The sequence below is a fragment of the Apteryx rowi genome, unplaced genomic scaffold, assembly GCF_003343035.1.
Source record: "Apteryx rowi isolate R43461 unplaced genomic scaffold, aptRow1 scaffold_213, whole genome shotgun sequence".
NCBI lineage: Eukaryota > Metazoa > Chordata > Aves > Apterygiformes > Apterygidae > Apteryx > Apteryx rowi.
Window position 1 is genome coordinate 1,375,360 of NW_020448453.1, and position 22,495 is coordinate 1,397,854.

At 39.6% G+C, this 22,495-nt stretch overlaps 1 long non-coding RNA gene across 1 annotated transcript in view; it reads right to left on the reverse strand.

Annotated features, from left to right (window-relative positions):
• Window positions 1–1,393: 1,393 nt before the first annotated feature.
• Window positions 1,394–22,495, reverse strand: part of LOC112965387 — a 66,129-nt gene continuing 45,027 nt past the window's right edge. Inside the window, exons 4-5 of the long non-coding RNA XR_003253277.1 lie at window positions 10,552–10,638; window positions 1,394–9,646 (exon numbers count right to left, since the gene is read on the reverse strand). This is a non-coding gene — a long non-coding RNA (uncharacterized LOC112965387). The remainder of the gene's footprint in view (window positions 9,647–10,551; window positions 10,639–22,495) is intronic.

A 22,495-nucleotide genomic window follows, 5' to 3' on the forward strand; every position in this document is an offset into this window, starting at 1 on the left:
GCCCACTGCTCCCCGTTCCCACCTACCTTCTCGCTCCAAAAGGTACGCGCTGGAGTTGCCCCAGATGCATTTCTATTAGAAACTTTTTTTTTTTTTGCAAATTCCACTGGTAAAATATTTATGGATGTATTGAAATGCGCAGAAACAACAACATTAAAGTCCTCAATCGAGATCAAAGAGTAATACTGTTCAACAGCCACGCTGGGGAAGTTGAAAGACCTCCGAACAAATCAATCTGCCATATGGCTTAAAAAAAAGAAAAAAAAAAAAAAAGAAAAGCTCCTATGTCTTAAAAGTTCAATTCTTATTTTCCTGTCTGTTTGCGAAGCTCAGTTTAATCACCCCAAATATGTGTGCCATAGGCGATTGGAATATGTTTAGTCTATGGCTGGAAACCCTAATTTAATCTGCTAAAGCTTGGTACTAGACATCAAGGGTGTGGAGGCCTTTTTTTTTTCTTCTTCTTCTTTCTTTGTCTAGTAGTGTGCGATGACGTAGAACTGACACGGAGGACTTTTGGGGAGGGAGGGTCCGTGTTATCTCGACGCCCCGGAGGGCTGCGGGCCCTCGCGGCGGGGCGGCGGCCCGGGGCGGCAGAGCTCGCCCGGGGCACCCCGAGCCCCCAGCCGCCGGCCCGGGCGCCCTGGCCCCCGCCTGCCTCCCTCCAGCTCCTTCTTGCACTTGCGACAGAAACTACTACAGCCCCGTTTGCAAAAAGAAGGAAAAAAAATGGGAGGGGGGAGAAGTCTTTAAACTCTGCCATTTCCAGTGCTTTTTAGCAAACCCTTGGAATAAAGAAAAGGGGCGGGGGGAGGGGAGCGAGCGAGAGGGAAAGTTGGTAAAGAAGGATACACGAATCATAAAATGTAAGCTATGTGTGATTAATGATCTGCACTAATTTGAATAGCAGGCGTGTTAAAGGTCATTGACAATTGTTGCTGCTTTCAGCATGAATGCCTGAGTGGGATGTATTTGGGACAATCAAATTACATTCTAATTCACAGAAAAAATATTGGAGGCACATAGTAGCTTGTCTAAATATGAGGAGAACAACACACTTTAAAAAATGCACTTCGCCTATCCTTCAAAAGCAGCTTCTTTACATTAAGGTAGTGTTTTTAAATGGCATGATGGTAAATACTGTATCTGGAATGTCTGGATTTTGTTCCTTGTATATCAGCATCTTTCCTACACACTTTTTTATATCCCTGATTCTGTTCTCAGTTTCTCCAGACTTGCACTGTTGTAAGAATGCTGAGTTCGCTTATTCCAGATTTACCTAAGTAGACCGAAGCAGGATTCACCCCTCTAAGTTAAGAATTCACCCCAGGCACGCACATAGCACAAGAGTGTAGATTTTCTAATCACAGTTTATATAATAGTTTAGCATTTCTTTACACAAAGAGTAAAAAATCCATTATAAATCAGCATTCCTGGGCAGTATTTAGAACTATAGTATTAGGCTAATAATTTCCATATGGTGAAAATTGACAAGTTAGAGCAATGAAAGGTGCATGAGACTTCCAAACTCCTCTACATAAAAATGTGATTTTCATGACCTACCCCTTTCTCTCTCAGTCTGTATAGATTCTCTTCGTTAGACAGTAAAATGTAAGCACACTCAACACTGTGCTTGCTATATTACTTGACAGAGTCCTTAAAATACTTAATATTTTCCATATTTGCTTCCACAGGGCCCAATCTTGCACTCCTTGTTCCCATTAAAAAAAAAAAAGAGAGCGAGCTATGGGGTGAAAGGACTGTAGAACCAGTCTCAAGGCTAGTGAGTGATGGGTATTCGCCTTTAATGGAAAGGCAATTAAAAATTCAGAAGGTGCAGAGACTTTAAAAACAATCAAGCAGTATATTAATTTCACAGAAAGTCACTAGTAGAGTTACCCAAGTCCATGTAATTTTAAATAGGAGATTTTCTCACATTTCTTCTGATGATTCCAGCACTTCTGGGTTTTGAAAGCAAAGTCACAACAGTATAATAATTCATATACTTAAAAGATTTGCAAATGGTATTTGCATAACATCATTGATATCATTAGAAATTTCAGGTAAGGAAGACATTCTTAATTTTAAAATTATTATGAATGTATCATTACCATGGGATGGGAGATTAATCTGTTTACAGATACTGTTTACCCATTTTGTCTTCACCAGAAATCTTCCAGGAGATGTCCTCCTGTTTCAAATTCTTTAAATTACAGTATTTTGTATGAGAACGTCAGTGATATTAATGGCTCAATACATGTTTTGCTATTTATAGACCGTATGTATAATAATTCTGGCTAATGAAATACTTGGAGCAGGAAAACATTTATTTACTTTTGCTATAGTCTAATAAATTATTTGTTCAGCATTTGGGAACTAGGCTTTCTCAAGTTAAGGAAAATGGCATTTTGATGAAAATCTGTGCAATGACTTGCCTGCATAACTTAGCCTTAGGAATGATTGGTGGAAGTTTAGATAAGAAAGGTTCCTGAGAAACACCATCATAGAATAGCAAGCAAAAAAGGCCATGTCTCTAAAAGCAAAGTTGAAAGCATATATAAATACTTCAGGGCAGGCAAACAAGCCAAGTTTGGATTAAATATTTTGTGTGTGTGTGTGTGTGTGTGTGTGTGTGTGTATACATGTCACATATACAGATATTTTCAATGAAACATAAGTAGTCAGTTGTTTTAGCTCTCACTGTATGCTTGCTCAGAGTTACTCAGTTTTTGTGCTGATTAATATGTTTGTTGTTGCAAATCTGTCTGATATTTAGAAAATATATGTAAGTAAGGATTTTAAGGATTCTATTCCTCCATCTCAGGACTCCTACTAGCATTTTCCTTGGTGTCGCCCATCATATTTGTCTCTAATGCTCCTTACTAAACACACCCCTTAGCTTTCATTAGTTCTTCAGGTGTGCCAATAAAACAATATTTTTTTTAATCTAAACCGGAGATTTCTCTAACAAAGAGTGCTTGGGTCAAAAAAAGAGCACACAAACTCTGACAACAGATAATCTTGTACTCGTCTTCTACATTCTAGAATAGACTTTTTCTTAGTATATTTAGAAATACAAATATCGTGTGTAGAATTTACAAACTGGAAGGTATAAACAGCTCTAATACCCATGTGTATCTGCAGATCACTGCACAGAAACATTCCCAGTGACTTTTTCTTTAAGAAACTAAAATTTCTGACTGCAATTAAAATGGACCATTCTAACATTCACGTGCTTTCAGAGTTTATGTGGGTGGCACCAACTTCACTCTGAAACAAAAAAGGTTTCAATCAATCATAAACATGTTCTTTTTGATAAAATGCATTACCTTCTTATCTGCAACACAAAAATCTTTATTTCTTCTTCAGTCGTACTTCAGTAGCTTTGCACTGTCAGGCTGCTTCTGAAGTTTGTTCTATGAAAATGCACTATCCACAGTCCAGCAAAGTTTTGCACACTGATGTACTCCGCATCTGCTGGGATTGAGGTCAAGCTCTTGTGCCCTATTAATTTAGTCACGGACAAATCCAGCAAACAGATTGAAAAATAGTTTTCCATTTGAGGAACTTCACATATTTCTGGTTCTGAAGAATCTATTAACACGTAACCACAATAAGAGACTCGGGCATATCTGATGACAAATTGTATGGGGGTATCAGGATGTGGTCATATCGTCTTTACCTTACTCATACAAGTTGTCCCATTGCTCTTAATGGAATTTCTTTAATGATAAAAGACGATCAGGGTTTGGCCCCATCATTTCACTTGTGGTACATAATTAACTTTTCCTTATGGCAGAAGTAATCTGGAGAACTTTCTTGTAGAATCAACATTTTTAACTCTAATGTCTTTCATATTTACCCCTACTGTCAACACAGTTGCTAGGATACCGACTGATTTGATCCTCTCAAAACCACATTTTTTTACATCAAGTTATTCAACATTGCTTTTACAATGACATCGGGGAAGAGAGTAGGAAAAGTTACTGTTGCAAAGAGAGTGCAGCCTGAGTGTACGTGGTTATTTTAGCTTCATGCTAAATACTGTATGTAATACCAACTTTTCCAGCCCTGGCAGTCACATTTTCTCACCCATATGTAATTTTATAAACTACATCACAGCTTCACAGCAGGTAGGGAACCCACAAACCTGTTCTTAATTTCAACTTAACTGAAAGAATCTCAGCAGCAGCTGGTTTCAAAATAGCTGATACAGAATTCCACAGATGTGGCCCATAATAGGTTCAGAAATGAAAAGAACTAGGCCACAACATAGAATTAATTTCAAGGAAGACAAATTCAATAAGGATGCCACTTTTAAGAGATTTCCTATCTTTGGTAGGGCATATTTCTGTGGCCTGGGCTTTTTCATGCTGTCTACTGCTTCTAATACTGGAGTATGCCACTCTTCCAGCAAGCCAAACCCAACCGTTAGCGTGCTGCACTTGTCTCAAAGAAAATTAATGGGCTATTTCTTATCAGCCCCCACTCCCCCCCCATCTTCTTATGTTCCTCCAAGCATAACTGATAGTACTGGAGTATTTGTGCGCTTTTCTAACTGGACCAAACAAAGAGGTACAATAGCTAGAAGTGACCTCTGACACATCAAACACACCTCTCTTAATAAACTGAAGAGACTGGTTGCTAGCATTAAAACGGTGTATTATTTGGTGATATTTCACCAGCTTGCAATGAAAGAATGCAGAAAAAAACGGTTACACAAATGTTCATTTCTCGAGTTTAGTAACTGGAATGCTCTGAACAATTTATATAACAGCATGACAAATTCATTGATGTACTATCTTCTGTTGAGTAAAAAATCCCTCAAAAGTAAAAGTGGAACAAAACAGTCACTTGTTCTCGCTAACAAAATTTGCCTTGACATTCTGTGTAGTGGTCTGAGCGTTTGAATAGTCTTAGTTTATATGGTTTTTCAACTCAGGCATGCGAGGAAAAAGGAACTTCAAAAAGAGAATATTTTACCTGATGTGTACTATTTTAAGGCTTCAGTAATTAGAGGACTGCAAAGGTCAAAATAGCCATCAATATCAAGAGCAGCAGAGTAGAAGTAACATGTTTAAGAGGAAGTTAGTTTGTTGGCTGTAACATAATATGCCATAAGCACTAGGATGTGGGTCTGCAGTGGCAAGGAGCAAATGAAACAGAAAACCTGAACCACCATCAGATTTTGCTGAAAACACATGAAAACTTGCAAATAAGAAGTGGAGATGCTCCCAAGTCTAACTCCCAGATTTTATTATCTCGCTGCACAGATGCTGCAGCCAATACTGAGGTCCGTCCATACAGATCCATTTGCAGGCTGGAGCCAAATTTTGCCTGTGGCTTCTAACTTTCCATGAGCCAGGCTAAAACACTGGATTGAGAAGCTCCTGAACGTTTTTTCCACATTGTGGATCTCATTCAAATCAGAAATGTGTGGTATTGGCCTATTTTTAGTGAACTACTGCCTACCTCTTAAAGTCAACTCATCAAGCACAAAATTAATGTGGGTAGTTAAGATGTTGTTTTACATCTGCTACTCCTAAAATTGTGTGTCGCAGCCTGTATTTCTGAAATGGCATGAATTAAAAATGAGTAAAAGTACAATGATTACATCTGAAGATGCAATAGTTACAGCAGAGGTATTAATATAAGTCATGGTAAAGATATACAATTCTGGGGAAATTATTCTGAGAATGGGAAGTTTTCCAGAAACTTCCTACTCTTTCTTTCATTGCTGATAGACCATTCTTCTTCCCTGTGCAATTTTATGCCAAATTGTCTACTTTTCTAATTTATCCATAAATCACACAAAATTCATAACTCTTTTTTTTCCACATTTGAGTCCACAAATCAGCTGGGTGGATTCTTTGTGCTGTGAGAAAGAGGCTGAAGCAAACACCCGGGATTATTAGCCCCAAACGATCCTTCCTAACTTGTAACTGAAATTGGAGAAGATGTCTAGTTTGTTGCTTCCATTTGGTGTGAAAGACAGAGGTGAGTTATAAAAGGCTGTCTGCTGCAGAATTTGAGAGGCATTTGCTTTTTTCCCCTGTTAAACTCCAAAGCTAATAAAGCCAGAGCATTCAGTAACAAGTGGGGTACTCATGTCAACAAAGGCCTTACTTAGAGACTGCTAGGTTTTCTGAAACTTCTGTGGTGAGGATTTGAAGATATTTTAGTAATATGCCGCATACTCAGGATTTGAACATGCTCTTATGCTCCTCTGTTTCCGACAGTATAATCCCATTTGCTCCCCCCCACCCCGTGTTCTAAAACGAGCACAGAAAAGGCCAAGTGTTAAACTACAATATACAATTGTCCATTAAGTACACAAATTCTGTTGAAATCAGAACAGACTTTTAAGCAGACAGAGAACGGTATTTGGATTTCTATTTTAGCCTGGAAACCCTGCTGCCCGGCAGCGTGGCAGGGAATAGAGCCCTATCAGACTAACAAAAGGCTCCTAACGTAGGGAGACCTCCTCCCCCTCCTCCCCAAGGAAGCTGACTGGCATAGCTTGTGCTGTCCTAATTGTTTGCAGAATAACCAAACCTGTTCGAAAACAGCTCCCTATGTGGGCACTCCGTCCTGGAGAATAAAGCACTTTTATTCTAGAATACTTATTTCACTTGCATCGAAGCTCAGTGAGGGCTTTTGGAAGGTGTTTCTTATTCTGAATGTTGTTCTTGTGGAGCAATGCCTCATCTTCTTTACTTTTATTTACATTATGATTTGCTTCTCTGAGACAAGTAGAGATATACTCGCTCAATAAAGCAGTTACCRCATACACCAGCAGCTCTTAGAGTCCTTCTGTGCACCATTTTTATTGCAAAGAATACCTTAAATATCAATGGTGCAAGCATCCTGCTCACTCACAGGGGCTTTATAAAATAAAAGGGTCATGCTTAATAAAATCAAATGCAGTAGATCTGCTCTTCACATCACTAGGATAACATTCTTATAATACAAGATGTCCTGCTAGTCATACTTTTATTACTATGCAGTATGTTGTCATGTAATATTTCAGATATTTTCCCCTAAGACATTAGAACAGTTCATGCCAAATCCCTCTAACATCTAAGGAGTCCAGGATCCTATTCATTTAGATGGGACTTGGTAATAAAAATAATGTGTTGCAAAATAAGYGCGGTGACAACGCTGCCAAAAATGCTCACAGAACGATGCCGTCAGTGCCGTCCGAGCCAATGTTTTGTCTCTCCAGGATGCATAGGAGCGCGTACTGGCAGCTCCATTTGGTTTGTCTGCAGACTCAGTACAGCTGAAGTTTCTGCTTGTTTGTTTGTTTGTTTGTTCTACAGAATTAAAGAGACCGAGGCTCGCAGGTCGATGCTTAACTCCCTGAAGGCTCCTCTGGGCAGAGTCTACCTAATACATCATCTGCACTTTTTTAGTCCATAGGAGTGACGACACAAATGCAAAGAAGCGGTCAAGGGGTGGTGGTGCGTGTGCTGGCACTGTCCCCTTGTGTAACCCGAAGTGATGTGCTCATCCCAGGGCCGCATCCATACAAGGTCAGCTACTCAAAGCTGGGATGATGCAAACAGATGAAAATGAAAAAAGCAGCATGCAGCACTCCATAAACCCCAAACCCATGCTCTCCCTGCTGCCCTTAGCCTTAAGGGGGGAGATTTCKGCCAGGAGGTGGGGTCTTGCCCAGACCCGACCCCTGCCCACACCCAGGCTCGGCACCCGCTCCTCTAACTGGCTCTGCTCCCTTCTCCGCCTCTGCAAGGAGGCACCGTGGCAGAGCATTAGCCACTCCGCTTTTCAGCGGATCCGCTTCCACTTGAGTGAGAGGGAGCACAAGTGCTTCTGCAAAGAGTATATAACCATAGTAGTTTTACTTTCAAGAGCCTCCTGCTCTGAGTACTCACCACTGCTGTAGGGCTGGTGTAGTAGACATAATCCTGTTCTAAAAAAGTGCCAGTGAATGGGATATTTGCATGAATGACCTCATTTTTCACTTGCTTACTAGAACATTTTTTAAAAGGAAGTATTTGCTTGGTTGTTAGCCAAGTGTTTTCTCCTTGACTACCGAATGTGTTTAGTCCATATTAAGGGTAAAATTCTCTCAGAAGTTCACTGGTAGTTTCCAGACCCTGTAAGATTAGCATTCAAGAGACTGACAATAACATTCTTATTTAATCATTTCCCACCATATTACAAAAAAATGTGGTTTTCGAGATCCTCATGACTTCCAAATGCAAAGTGGAAAACCTCCAAAAAAGGCATTTGTTCATCTAATGTCGTTTATTTAGCACACATACAATCCTTCTTCTGCTTTATCTAAAGCAAGTGAATGTGTAGCTAGTGTGTGTAGCTGATCAGCAGCTTCCTCACATGTATAGTTAATAGGAAATTCCATGAGTTTTACACTTAAACTTAATCAGAGATATGAATGGAAAAATATAACCATCAAAGCTATTGCAGAGTCCACCACTCCCTGACCTTTGGGCCCATAAACCCATGAATGAATTACATTCATCCATATAATAGCACTTTTTTTTCATCAGTGATGCAAAACGTGTTTAGAACTCCAACTATTAATCTAAGTATAATTTCATGCAAGCTTTCTGCTAGTAGATACACACAGCATTTACTAAGTGTTTATAAGACTTTTCCCCTTTTCACCCCACAAAGCTTGGCCCCAGCACAGGGGAAGGGCAGCAGTGGCAGTTGAACCCGCCGCCAAGCAGATGAATAAGGAGCAGGGAAAGACCATGCGGTGCAGCAGAGCTGAAGTGGCTGATCTCCACCTCCAGTAATAGCCCAAAGCCCTTCCCGGAGAATTACTCCTGGGTGACCCGATCTGGTCTGAGCCTGGCCCCCAGCAAAGACGTGGGGGAGGTTCATGGGCCAGGGCAAGAGATGAACACAGAGATTTAGTGAGGGTCTTGGGTATCTGTGCTCCGCTAATATGACACTGAGCTGAGTCTGACTCTTACTGCACTGGTAAATACTGGGATTTGGGAAGGCACTCAACTCACTTTCTGAGTGATCCAAAATAAGTCATGTTTTTCTCTCTGAGCCTCACTTTTGTGGCTGCAAAATGGGTTGGTACTTTTCAAGAGCTATGCTTACTACTGGAATGATTTTTTAATGACATACTAAGTGGCCTTTTCTGGTCCAGGCACAGGAAAAAACAGCACAATACACTTACTATACCTGTGCTTGGAACTCTGTTTTAGCATTTTTATCTAACATAGCATGTAGCAGGGTTATATCCATTCAGCAATCTCTGCTGAAGCATTTTTGTACCTTCCTTGAGTTGTTTATGCAGTCAGAGAAAGGCTCTCACACAGCTAAAGAGAATATATTTTGAATARAATACAATGTCTGTCCCGAAGGCAAGCTAAGGGTAGACAATGCCAGAGAAAACAGGGTCTAATGACAATCCAGTACAAGTTAGTTTGGTTTCTATTGGTACTCCAAGGTGGTACAGGAGGGCGTAAGCTGAGAAGTGCCCACTCAGATAAGGCCTGTAGGCTAAAGATAGCCCCATCAATACCCCCTGAACAGGAACCAAAAGATTCAGTGGAAAGATTGAATTATACTTAGGGACTTTTTCAGCAGAAAGTTAAACTTTGTTCATGTTCAGATTTGGGAAGTGAGTAAACAGCACCTGAAAAAAAAAAAAAAGATCTTCCTCAGTACTGGTTGATACAATTTAATTTTGTCGTAAAAAAAAAAAAAGAAGAAGAAGAAGTAACATCCAGACACACCTGCATGCCAAGTTTCAACCTGATGCAATTTGATACAGGTGAGATATTAAACCCTGAAGAATAAGTTAACAATGGAAAGAGCGATAGGCTGTTAACTGTAGCAGGGGTAGTGGCTGCCATTACAATAGTAAGCTATATGTTTTTTCACAGCATCGAAGAACAGCTGATAAACGGTGAACCTGTGTGCCAGCTGATTTTAATAACTGCAGTTTGCTTAGCTAGCACTACTCCAGCCATGACCTTGTGTTTACCAATAAATTCTGTGAGTTACTTGATCAGGAATTAGAGCAGTAAACTAGCCAAAATAGTTTTAATATCAAGAGTATTTTGCTTAGTTTCTTCATTGTCTTTGTAATTTAAATATCCTGTTGTGTAAGTATAAAGACAGGAAGTGAGCTATACAAAACCTTACAATAACAGTATTAGGTTTCAGATAAGCCGATGTGCTCAGTGTTGTTGGGTATTTTTTTTCCTGGGGTAATATAAGTTTTGCAAATGCTAGAAGAGATTATGTTTTCTCCGAGGAAAACATTTAAAATCTTTCAAAATAAGCTTTGTCTGTTCTGCACAAATACTTTCCCGGTAACAATAAATGACTTTGGCCCATAATGCCAGGCTTTAATTATTTAGCTTCATGCTTTATTTGTGCTTCTGCCGTGAAACCAAAACCTTTTCAGCAGCCAGACACAGGGTGCTGGGGTAGGTGACTACCTATACACTCTTTCTTTGTTTTCGCTCCAGTTCGGCACCGTTTTTATGCAAATCAAAACCTTTGTGCATACATAGTGAGCACAGATATTCTTACACTTTACACACATCCCAGTTGGCTCCCCTGCTGACGCTGCTGCCAAATTGTCTCATTTCCTCTGGTGGTGATTACACTTGGCTCCCTCTGAAAAAAAGACAACAAGAACTTCTTCTTTACAGATTAGAAACACGAGCCTGCTTTTTTTATATATATATATATACCTGGATTTATGTGCCTGAAGAAAAATGTTCAGTGGAAGGTAACATGGAGAATTTCTCAAATGAATCAACCCGTTTGTGCAAGCCAGATACATAATTAGCATTTCAAACCCTAAACAGTCCACGTACAAACTACCTATGTTGCTGCCTTTAACAAAAGTAGGACATGATTTCTGAATCTATTCTCCTTTAATAAGATTATAATCCTGACCGTCCTGTTCTCACTGAAGTCAGTGTTAGTGTTGTCACGGAGTGGCTCATGAGCAGTGGGCTTGTGTGCTTGCATAACTGATATCAAATTATATACAGTGACTATCAATATTTGATAATCTTGAACATGACAAAACATTTGATGTTCGCATATATTTACACAAGCACACTTGCACCCACCTATGACATATACAGTTCTATCACGTGCCCAGCATTACGTGTAAACAGATTTTCACATTTGTATATATATACAATGCTGAGGGGCTCAATTGCCTGACACTTTCCCTTTTATAGCCTCTCTTCCCAGACAGCTACATTTTATAAGTTTAGCTGCCATTTCAGCTGTAATTTGCACGCAGAATGTCTGTTTCAGGATAAAATTTTAATTAAAATTTCAACCAAAACTATTTAGCTGTTTCTGAGAATGAGGTTAACAGAAACCAGGTTGTTTTGCCCATCTTTAAAAATTCAGCATCTTTTCTTGGAATTGTTCTAGCACCTCCACAATTTGAAGCAAGAATCTGAAAAATCTGAAAAGGTTCCCTATACTAGGGTTTTGCCTTTTGCTATTCCTGTTATATATTTGGCTGTGTTATAAGTCTGTGAAAAATCACAGTTTGCACATGCTCCATCACTACTTCTTCAATTTTAGTCGCTAAATTCTAAGAAGATTCTGCTGTAACTGAGGACGCTCAGGTTTCTCACAGCTGGTAGCACTGACTGCACCACATATGCCACATCCTCAGATACAGACTAGTGTCCTCACTGTTCTACACTAGAATATGTTCCAGTATAAGTTACAGGGGCAAAGCCAAAATTTCACTCTACTGAGAACTCACAGCAATAAGCCTGGGGTGAGTTTCAACAGCAACTGGTAACAGGGAGGTAAATTAATTTCTGTTCATGAAGCATTCAAATATTACAGAGTTGGTCACCACAGAAAATCTCATGGGGAATTTAATTATTCTTTCCTGAGAGAAGTGTTTGAATAGCATACAGTAAATAGGGCATGGGATAACGCCCTGAACTTTGAATTACTTACTGCTCATCCCTACACCTTAAAGGATACGAGCAAAAGCTCTGTGATAAAATAAGTATGTGGCCATGCAATTAAAGATGATACCATAAAGCACACATATAAGGGGCTGAGTGAATATTGTACAGACATCTTCAATATTGACATTTTCTATCCTATTTTGACCACATGACTTAAGATCATAGTAGTGAACATAGTTCTTTTAATGTGTATTCTGTGTTCATACAGACACAATTGTGGAAATGCACATGCCTATAGACAGCTTGCCTCCAGTTCAAAATAATCAAATATTGGTGGACCATGCAGTGGTTAATAGTTAATTGCATTTGGCAATATAAAAAAAGTCAGGAATAACTAATCCAAAGTTATCAGAGACAATGATTTACTAGACATTATGGGCAACCCATAGTATAAGCCTTTTAGCTGTCCCGCATTGGAATATTAAAATCTGCAATAATCAGTTAAGTGTGAAGTGGGGTTTTATGGAGTTTCTCAGCTAGCTCTAAACAGAACAACGAAGGAGAACTTTTTGCAATAAACTTCTCCTTTTCTTCATCCCTTTGAGCTGTTGTAGGAGATGAATTCCATTTTCAGCTCCCCAATGAACCATGATTTCGTTCTGTACAAGGGTTTATTTCTGTAGCCTACTTTGAGTAATAAACAACTATTAACTTTCAAAACACACAGAAAAATATATAATTTTTAAAGCACCTCCTGTTTCCAGGAGTAAGGGATATAAACTATTTAAGCGAAAGAAATTATAGAAATCAGTGTGAGATAATGGCTACAACGTTGTTCGTGATACAGTCTTTCTTTGCTCCTACCCCTGTAATTATATATGTTGGGCSTGATTCCCTGGTTTCATTTGAGACCCCTTAGGGGAAAACAGGAGTAATACCCCAGAGAATCATGTTCTTTGACTGAGATTTATTTTTTGAGGGACAGTCACAGAAACTGCATAGAGTTTACAYGATATCTTCTCGGCTTGCTCAAAAGTGGAGTATGGTACCGGCAGTACAGCGTTATTTATTGATAGCCCATTTGAGCAGGTTTTAGTGTTAACTTAAACTTCTTAATAAGCTTAAGTACTGCATCACATTTTATCTGGATTTGCAAATGTCTGGAACTTTTCATGTGAAATTAACAGATCTCAGTCTTAAAGCCTAATGAACTCAGATAAAACTCAGCAGGATGTCCTCTTAGAAAGTATTTTTTTTTGTACAAAGACAGCTCTTTAGTCTTTCTTTTTTTCATTGTATTTGTTGACTTGTCTCAGAGACTAAACSATCATAAACCATCACCTCTCTTATTGATCTGCGCTAGAGTCACTGGAAAACATAATTCTGAAAGCGGTATTTCAGCACCTATCCTTGTTTGATCTCTTTGCTGTGGCACAGTTTTCCAAGCACTAGGCAGAAAATCAATGTATTATTTGATGCTTAAGAACACTTATTTATTTAAATCTTTACCTTTGTTTAATTGTATTTAAAAAGCATCTTTATATGTTACATTTTCTGCTTAATTAAAATCTATGCTAGGATTTATGTCCCTCCACCTTAATTTAGCTACAAATTGATTCTTAAAGTATCACACTTAATAGCCTTTGGGGTTTGATGCACAAACTATTCTGACGTCTGTTCATAGACCTTTATAATGGGACCCTCTCCAGTTTATCCCTTGAACTGTCAGGCTCTCTGGGAAATAATAGCTCCTGACAGTTGTAGAGTTAAAATATAGGATTAACGATCAGCTTTTAATGTGCAAATGGGGTATTCAGCTTTCCTCTTAGCCATCTTATTTAATGCAAATTCACTGTTGAAACAGGTAGCATGAGTTGCTTCTTTAGCTAAACATAGATTAAACTATCAGAGTAAATTCCTGAATCAAAATAGAAATTTAGCTATGCACCACAAAGTAAACACAAGGCCCTGTATTTATGCTGACTTATAACCAAGTATTTTTTTTTTTCTGCCAAGTTCATCATTTATTTTTAAGGTTTCAAAAACCTCACTTTGACACAAAAATAAAAATAGCTGTGCATTGCAGCAACCAATTTAACCAGCAGGAAGGAGTCTGCCCTTCTCTATTAAATACAGCTGTAGAAAACCCCGTGGACTTTGATTTAATTGTTTCCAATAGGCCAAAACAATCTGCTACCTGCACTTAGTAAAAAGTAAAAAAGAAAAAAAAAAGATTTCTGCAGTGAAGCATGGAGCAGTTCACATGTTTTCATTTGGAGATTAATAACATGTTTGCGATAGTGAGCCTTAAGAATTGCATGGTAATTGTTGATTGTGGCATCCTATTAAAAAGCTGCCTATGTATACAAAATTAGACTTATTTGTTTAGAAAATGTTACATACTCATGTAATTGAAAAATACATTTTAACCTACAATATAATAAGAAGCATTTGTCCATTACGTTCTGCAGGGATAGGCATTCTTTATATCTAAGGAGTGGATATAGGGGAGGGGCATGGGCTTAAAAGGACATTTAGACAACCTTACACCTTTCCTAGAGTATCTGGAAGAAACATGATTTGTGTGAAAGTCAAATGAAAGTCAAAACATATAAAAATAAAATAAATATTGAGTCATTCTGAAAAATCTTTCATTTTTAAGCCAGTCACACACCTGTCCATACATCTCTAACAACCACTGGCTTCCCCAAGAACGTGAAACAGAAATGTGTCCCTCAAAATACAAGGCTTAATCCTTGCAGTGCTTGAGCACATTAAGCTGCCAATAAAGCAAACAATGAGGTTTCCTAAAATCTGTTGTCTCCAATTATTCCTTTTAAATTGGTAGTGTCAGTGCAGTAGGAGTATATAAGTAATATAGTGCAGTAAAAATGAGTAAAATGGACAAGAAGGATATACAACACATCACATATATGTGACTTAGGCTGTTCCGTTATTACTGCTTGTGTCTTTGTGTACATGCTTTGACACACTAACAGGAAGAGTACAATTGCATTATTTGGGAAACCTGGTTATAACAAATGGCTTCTAAATGGCCTCCAGGGATTTCTTTTGTTGTTTTGATAACAATGTCAATTTACTTGGATACCACTTGTTTCTAAGAATGCAAATCAATATATCATTAATAGCTCTAGAGAAACATAAGCTAAATTTAATTTAACCTCACCGACATTGTTTATAACATCCTTAGCTATTCTGTTCCTAATTTTCCACTGCCTTCTACCTTGTATTCACAGCTGCACAAAGCAAGCCAAAACAGCAGTCAGGCAGTGGCGTTCTGCAGGCGTGCTGCATTCGCCTTGCTTTGGTGTAAATGAGGGACAGCAGAGAATCAGTGGTCACAGACATTCTGATTAATATATATTTAATAACTGTAACAGGAAGCAGGTCTCTAGACTGACTAAAGCTGCGATCTGGCACTCAATGGGCCAGAGGGTCGTTTAGCTGCCCTGTGCAGTGTCTGGCCCTTGCTGGCAATTTGTTCCTACCCGTTGTGTTGCCTTGGCTGTGCAGTAATCAGGATGGGGAACCTGACTCCTTGGAAAAAGAACCCAGAAAAGATAAAATAGGGGGAAAAAAAAGAAAAGAAAAGGAAAATAGAAGAGTAAATAGTTATTTTTCCAGGGCATCAGTTCCTTCACCCAGTTTATCACATGACTAGGCAGACCAGTACAATGCAGAGAGCACCATGAAGCAGTAGCAGGGGAAGGGAGAAAAGAGGCTGGTGGCAGCATTGCTGAAAAGTTTTTCATCAAATTGTGCCAGTAAAAAAATGGAATATTCTAAATACTGGCGAGGGACTTGCTGTCCGTGAGAGGCAGCGAGGTAACGATAGAGTTGTGGCTGAAACTCTACCCTTTGCCTGTCTTGCTGCCGCTACATATTCCAGGCTTCCCTGAGCAGAGTGGGAGTGATATTTTCCCAACATAAAGTATTGTTTGTGCTGTAATATGTACACAGTGAGGCAGTTTATAATGAGAGTTGGAGCTTTAATTTTCAACATCCTGGTGTTTTTGGTTTATACTGGCTCCAGAATGCCTTCAGCTTGCAAAATGGTTGTTGTGCTCAGTGGAAGTTAAACCCACAGGTTCTAAATTATTTGCCTGTTCTTTGTGCTTGGAGAGAATTTTATTTTGAGACATATTTTTAGATAACAAGGAACACAAGGCATTCTGCAAAATCGTTTCAGAGTTCACTTAAACGAAAAATTAGCCCTTGCCTTTATCAAGTTTCATCTATAAAACTTTAAGCTACTTGTGGCTAATTTGACTTCATAGTTATAGCCAGTAAATATTCATATTTCCTTTCCAATTTGCTGGTTTGGAGTTTAAAAATACAGCTCACAAAGAAATACAGCTCACAACAAAACAAAGAAGTTTCTACTAATTCAGCAAGTGGAGGTTAACAGAGTTAGAATTTAACTAATCAAGGGGACAATCACTGGAAAATAGGAACCGCAATATATATCCACAGGTCACTTTGAGGAGGGAGGGAGAAGGGGGGTTCCAGAGAAGGAAACCTCCTGACAGCTCTGGAGACTCATCCATCTGCAGTAACCCAGAGGACATATATAGCAGGGCTGGGAATCACAACCCCACTCCCTCCCTGATTTATCAATGTGCCAAACCTAGAAAGGCGCGTTTGGGAATCAGAATGTGCTTAATATTTCACTTAGTCTTCAGCCTAGGTTTTGGAGCTAGTGTTTGTGGAAAAAATGCCAAAGGATGGGCCTTTGATATAGCAGACAGGACACTTGTCTGCTAGTGCAGGCAGCAGCATGTATTAGTAAGAGCGCTGAATCACATTCAGTGGTGGAAACCCCTTTTCCCCAGAGGCTGCTGTTGCTGTACCAGGGTAGAAGAACAGGTCACATACCCACTCTTGAACTGTAACTTTTTTTTTTCAGCCCAACTATTAGCCTAAAACGAAGGAAACAAGGATCCAAACTGCTGTGGTTCTGGGAAGATAACCCCCGTCTCCGCCATCCCTATGTAACTCACCACTGCCCTAATTTCACATGGCTAAGTGGGCATGACTGCAGTGAAAGGCCTCGTAGCCCACAGTTTTGTCCTAGAGCCATTCAATTGCCCAAATTTTTTTTCCTTGCATAACTTTAAAATGGCCATGCATAATTTTTTGGACAGTCACCATTTGGGGCAGAAACCCTTCCTGACAGGTTCAGCAAAGACCGAAATTTAATCAATTCATTCTGAATTCTGTAAAATCAGGCTGCGAAGTGGCGGCACTCAGGCATCGGTTTCTGCGCTACCAGGATCACAAGAGTGGTAAGAGTGCGTGCAGCATGTGGCATTTATGTTTGTCTGCAGCTTTATTACTGTTTTATGTGCTGTTTAGAGATAAATAAGGGGTCTGATTCAGTCCCAGTCAGTGCTATCTTATGATGGTATGAACCTCAAAAGGGGATCCTGTGCTGTAAAATCTGCTGGTAGACAACTTTGCCTTAACCAAAACCACCCGTAACCTTTCTTGGGTGGAGGGGACCTCCTAGGGATGGGAGCAGCCCCCAACGGTGGTTATGCCGGCCAGCGTGGTTGCAGGACATGCTGACCCAGCACGTCCCCCACAGTCTCTGCTCACAGTCATAAACTAAAGCAAATGCCTGCGCTCGCGCCAGTGGGATRTCTGAAGGGGGAGTAGGACCCTAGGGGGGGCTTTATCTGCTCCGGGAGTGAATCCCACCGTGGCACAAGGGGCTCGATAACTCAGGAGCGGATATTACACACAGTGTGCTGCCCACTCCCGCTCCCCTGAACGTGGCTCGCTGAGCAATAAAAGCATATTTGTTGGTGTGGCTGACAGCAAAAATAAAACATACCAGCAAATATGCATAGACATGATAAACACTCACACAGAGAAAAACAAATCTAATAAAATGAGATGGGGCAGTTCACAGGGCAACTGGATGTTGTAGTTGTCCCAGGAATGCAAGCGCAGTCCAGCGGAGCTGAAGTAAATCAGTTGGCTTGTTTTCTCACTTCTGCTGAAAAGTCACGGTATATCACCGGCGACCTAGAGGGAGACTGGGAAAAAACAAACAAACAAACCCCTCTGTGGCTTCTCTCTCCCCCATCCCCTCCCTTGTGATTTTTAAAACAGGAAAAGGGGCAAAGGGGCAAAAGAGCAATCCTTGCGATTGCCAGCCAGTAACCCTGGCTTCAATCCCCGGTGAAACAATGGAACAAATAGTTAAGAGGGGAGAAAGGGGGGCAGAAAATAAGGGAGTCATGAGCAATTAAAAGGTTTGCCCAAATCTGGCCTTTGCTTAAATGCAATTTTAAATCAGCGGAATTGTATCTGGGACAAATTTAACTCCCTAGTATTTTTTTTTTAAGAAATAATGCCAAAGAAACTTGGTTCATTTGTTTGGTGGAATCAAAGGATGTAGTGAGAAAAACTATGTTTTCTTCTTGCTTGCAACAGCTGTTAAACTTCAGCATGCACAGTCATGTAGGAGAAAAAAAATCTTTCTAAAAAGCCTAGTATCCCTGTCAGTTCATTTAAGCTGTGTAAGAACTCATAATAAAATCTCTGTCACTCCCCCAAAAGCCCCTCATCCCCAAAGAGGGGAAAAACAGGCCTGACATTCTTGATATTACTAAGACTAAAAGAGATTGTTTAGCTTTCTTCTCCCCTCCACTCCCCCCACTTTATAAATGAGCACATTTTCCAGACTAATACATAGTGTGTGTGTGTGTGTGTGTGTGTGTGTGTGTGTGTGTTTTCCAGACTAATACATAGTGTGTGTGTGTGTGTGTGTGTGTGTGTGTGTGTGTGTTTTCCCAGTTCAAAGGAAGGCTTTTTACACTACATTTTGAAATGAGCCAGGACTAAACACCGGACTGCAGGAACTGCTTCCCTTACTATTACGCAGCCCCTGGAGAGACATCGAGGGAGCAGATTCAGGACACTTCACGCTGATCAAGCTCGTTGCAGTCCTGCCTCTCCCCTGGGCTGTGCCACATGTTGCCGTTACCTTCTGTACAGCAGCGCTGGGGCTTATCTGACCCCTTACTGAGCCGATTTAAACAGCCAGCCATTTTTTTGCCGGGTTCCTTTTCAGCTGTTTTGGGACTTTAAGCTGAGTCACGGAGAGCTCAGGGGAGCACCAGGGCCAGCAAAAGGGCAGCGCCTGCAAACACGTCATCAAGTCCAAGGAGAGGGTGGCACGGCAGCACGCACTGACACTGGGTCACTGCTCCCCATTTGCTAGCAGCGTTTCTTAAACCAGCTCAAGCATCTCCCACTCACGCCATTTATTCCAGACCATTTTACTCAGATGAGGAAACGGAGCTATGTAAAGATTATCCAAAGCAGGTCATTTTTCAGCCTGATCTGTTCTTGGTCCAGCCTGCTGGCAAACAGCTGTGCCAGCACAGCCGAGGGGCAAGAGCAGGGGTGAGCACCCAGGGACAAGGATGTGCTGCCCTCTAACAACCCCAGCTGACCCCTCAGTATGAGGGCCTCATCACAAGGTGCCCTCTCGGTAGCAGTGGTTGCTCATAGGAGGTGTCGCGTTGCTTAGACTGGAACAGTTTTGTGGGCAAACACTATCGCTGGGCAGGAATTTTCTGACAGAAAAAGGTTCACACTGAAAACAAAGYCAATTTGTCAAAACCAGTCTGCTTAGTGCAGACATGCCTGTAATGAACTTCTAACCAAAGAGAGAGGTTTCACTTCACTTAGTTATCACCACCCACCATTTAGTGCTTAGTGTTCTCAGTAGACAGTAATCATCAACCCTAAAACCAACAAGAATGATGTCATTTTTAAGCCATCAAATACCAGGCATCCAAGGGATGTCCTTTACCAGAAATGAAAGCAGTTCTGAAACAAATTTCGATTTTTGACTTTTGGGGGGGTGGGTAACTGTGAGACTAAAAGCTTTTGAAAACTCAAAATTCATCATGGGATAATGACTTTCTGACTGTCTCCAGAAAAGACTACCAAAACGAATAATAACATTTCAGACTCTGGGTGATCCCCTAGGTGTTTTCTAGCTATTTTTTTCCTAAGCAATAAGTTTCTGAATGACTGTGAGACATAACAAGGTAAAGCACACTGAAGACATCAGATTACCTCTATGCCTGGTGCAATCATTTTAACCATCTTGCATAAAGGTATGAGGATGCCACAAACACATAACCTATTGCACAACTTTATTTTTAAGTCAGATGGCAAAATAGATGAGATCACAATATAATGCAGAGAGCTAAGCGTTAATTCTTGCAGAGTCTTACTGGATTTTTCTGAAAAGTTACTGAGGCTTTCCACAAAGCTTGTATAATTGCCTCACTGGAAATAGTCAAGCTTTTATAATAAAACTGCTGAACAAATCATGACTTTCCAATATCCAGCCAAAGCCTGATTACACTCATTGAAATACTAATGTCAATATTTATTAACTAATATTAAAATTACTGTCATCTCATTTTTGCAGTTAGTCAGAAAATCATTATGTATCCCTTTTTAAAAATCATTGACTTTTCCTTAGCACAGAAAACTCTATTATCAGTCTTTATAAAATATTTATGGCTTTTCCTGACACTCTTATAATATCCCTAGGAGAACAATCAGCATTCCTTTCACTGAAAATAAGACAAACCTTTTCTCCCTAAAAAATAATTAATGAATTAAATATAAATGAAACCAAACCAGAAAAGTGAAAAGCCAGAGCCCATTCATCTGCCATGCCGATGGATGAAGTGGGTCATTTCCTCTTATTTTAGGAACCATCAAAGGGATCTACGTTTTAACTCTTTTTTATTATTATATGCAAAAAAAATGCCCCTTCAAGAAGCTGTCTTGCAGTGTCACTGGAGGGCAAATTATTATTCATTTCACACCTAACAATATGGAGAGTGTTATCAGGCTAAATGGAGAGAAGTCTGCACTGATTCATTGCTTCTTCTATGCCCTCGATTGTTTGTGCCACCATTTCTTCATTAACAATAAGACTCATCTCCAAGGTTCAGGGCAGGGTTATTTTCAAGAAGTGCTATATCATCCATATTTTCATCAGAAGCTGCCGGAGCTCCATATAATCCAAACGAAACATCACCTGTTTCATGTTACTGTAATACCATTTTATGCTGATTTGCCCTCCTATACCTGTTTTACAAATCCTAACGTGTCAGTTTTCATCTCACTGTTTGCATTTTCACCTGTAATTGCATTGTAGGAAGAGAAGATAAAAAGGGAAGACCCTCGATATCCCAGCAGGAATGGTATCACCAGTGCCAACTGTTTAGTTAGCAGTTCTGCCTTTGTTCAAACTTTTAACATGCAATTGGCTTGTTGCACTTCTCCATGTACTTAGCTGTATTGCCATGGCAATAGCAAAAAACACGATGATGCAGATTTGGAGAGAAAGGAAGAAAAAAAGAGATAAAACACCACTGTCATCTCAAGGCTAGATAGGGTCAGAATTGGCTAATTTATCTGTGAAGTTAAGAGACGTTCAATTTGAAAGAACAAAGAGCTTAAAAGAAGTCTTGAAGTGGAGAATTTCCAATTCATAAACATACAAAGATGTCTGACACGAGGATTTGGATTTCCCTGAATTAGGTCAAATAAGTCAGTCTTCACTCAGATAGGACACCCAATAAAAATCCTTGACTAAGGACTGGAGGATTTGGCCAATACTTTTTAAAGAGATATAGCGAAGAAATTAAGACTCAGCTTTTGTCTTTGTGTGTTATTTAAATTATTTAACATAGATATGAATATACATATCTATAATTTTACATCTTTAAAACATGTTTTTAAAATAAACTAATTAAATAGCCTATTGCTATTTATATAAAAGTAGTCATAAAATTAGATTTTTTCCCAAATTTCCAACTATTTCTATCTTTTGCTTTTAAAATTCTTGTGGCTTAAGTATAATTGCCCACATCATATTTACAATTCTAACATCCTGGTGTGTCGCTCTTTCAATGCAAGGATCTAGAGAGAAGGTGAGTCAGCCTATGGACGGAAAAGTACAGGCATTTCACCTGGGAGTTCAAAGACTAATCTTGCAATCGGTTACTCACGTGAATACTTTTAAGCTCAGTAGCATTACTCTGGTGACAAAGTTACAGAAATTGAATCTTTTAAATGCTTACAAACTTGAATAATTTTATCCATGTGAATAGTCTTCTTCTGTGAAGCTTCTTCCTTGTGTGAAGTTAATCATGCGTGGATGTGTTTCCAAGAATAAGGAGGTTTCCAGGATGATAATCCTGAGATTTATCAGAATAAGCCTTATTGACCACTGTATGAATAAAAGTTGTGAATGTGATCAGACTATCAGCAGTGTGCAAAAATTCAACAAACAATATTGAGGAATTTTTTTTTTTTTTTATCTAGGTTACTTTTTTAACAGGGAATTTTAACATGAAAATGTCTCTCTAAAAATTCACTGCAGCAAGATCAGTAAATATAAATAAAACATGTGAAGAATATTAATCTCAGTAAAATTGAAGGAGCAAGCTGTCAATGACTGTCAGACGCAATATGAACTGACAGTTGCATGGCTTACAGTCTGACAACGG